The sequence below is a fragment of the Dipodomys ordii genome, unplaced genomic scaffold, assembly GCF_000151885.1.
Source record: "Dipodomys ordii isolate 6190 unplaced genomic scaffold, Dord_2.0 Scaffold163, whole genome shotgun sequence".
Lineage (NCBI taxonomy): Eukaryota > Metazoa > Chordata > Mammalia > Rodentia > Heteromyidae > Dipodomys > Dipodomys ordii.
The window spans coordinates 470,457-471,708 of NW_012267379.1; the positions used below are offsets into that span (position 1 = coordinate 470,457).

The window sequence follows — 1,252 nt, forward strand, 5'->3', positions numbered from 1 at the left end:
TCATGGTTCAAAGCCAGCCTGGGCAGGAAAGTCCATGAGACTCTTATCTCCAATAAACCACTAGAAAACCAGAAGTGGCGCTGTGGCTCAAGCGGTAGAGTGCTCGCTTTGAGCTCATGAGCTAAGGGACAGAGCCCAGGCCCAGAGTTCAAGCCCTGCAACTGACTAAAAAAAACCAACAAAACAAAAAAACCCATCTCAAACCACGAAAAGATGGGTGTGGTGATATAAGCCTGTCCTTCCAGCTAAACAGGAAGAATAAAACAGAACTGGAGTCCAAGTACAGTCAGGCAAACGTGGAAAAGTAACAAAAGCAAAAAAGGCCGGGTATCTGCAATTCAGGGCCTGGGTGCTATCCCTGGGTCAACATAACAGGGCTGGGAATGTGGCTCAGTGCTGAGTGCTTGCCTCGCATGCATGAAGCCCTGGGTTCGAGTCCTTAGCACCACATAAGCAGAAAAAGCCGAAGTGGTGCTGTGGCTCAAGTGGTACAGTGCTGGCCTTGAGCTGAAGAGCTGAGGGACAGCACCCAGGCCCAGAGTTCAGGTACCAGAACACACACACACACACACTCTCTCTCTCTCTGTCTCTCTCTCTCTCACACACACACACAAATCAACCTAACAGAAAGAAAGAGACTATAAGCTATTAGACTAAAGCTACCCACATACCAACAACAAAATGGTCTTATCAGTGATTAAATGGATCAAAACTCTCCAATCAAAATACTTGAGATGAGAGGTGGGTAATCCCAGCACTCAGGAATCTGAGGCAAGAAGATGAGAGTTCAAGAGTTCAAGGGCAGCCTGGACCACACAGGGAGTTGCTGTCTCAAAAGAAGCAAAAGAACCGTACAAGTTAGTATTTGTTAAAGAACTCTCCTTTGGCAGGCAAAGGCAGCCTAGGCCACAGCCTGGTGAAGAAGCCTCCCTATGTGCACAGAAGAGAGCCCTGTGGTTGGGAATGAAGCTGTCGGGCGTGGGGGGGGGGGGCACAGCCTCCCTTCACAGCAGGACCACTACACAAATCCAGCCTGTCACTGCTGGCTGACACAGCACACCTTCACCTTGTCCACACGCAGAGGTCTGTGGAGACACCAAAGCCCCAGTCCACTGCGACTGACGTCACAGACAGAACCGAGAGAACTTAGGGGGCTGGCATCTGCTGAGCACCAGGAACAGGGACCAGCCCTCCCGGTGTTCTCCCCCACAAAGTGCAATGGAGCAGCCTCAGTAGAGAGGCGGGGGGGGGG

At 51.3% G+C, this 1,252-nt stretch overlaps 1 protein-coding gene across 1 annotated transcript in view; it reads right to left on the bottom strand.

Moving 5' to 3' along the window:
- Foxk2 (forkhead box K2) overlaps positions 1-1,252 on the bottom strand; it is a 48,290-nt gene that overhangs the window by 35,523 nt on the left and 11,515 nt on the right. The window lies entirely within an intron of this gene.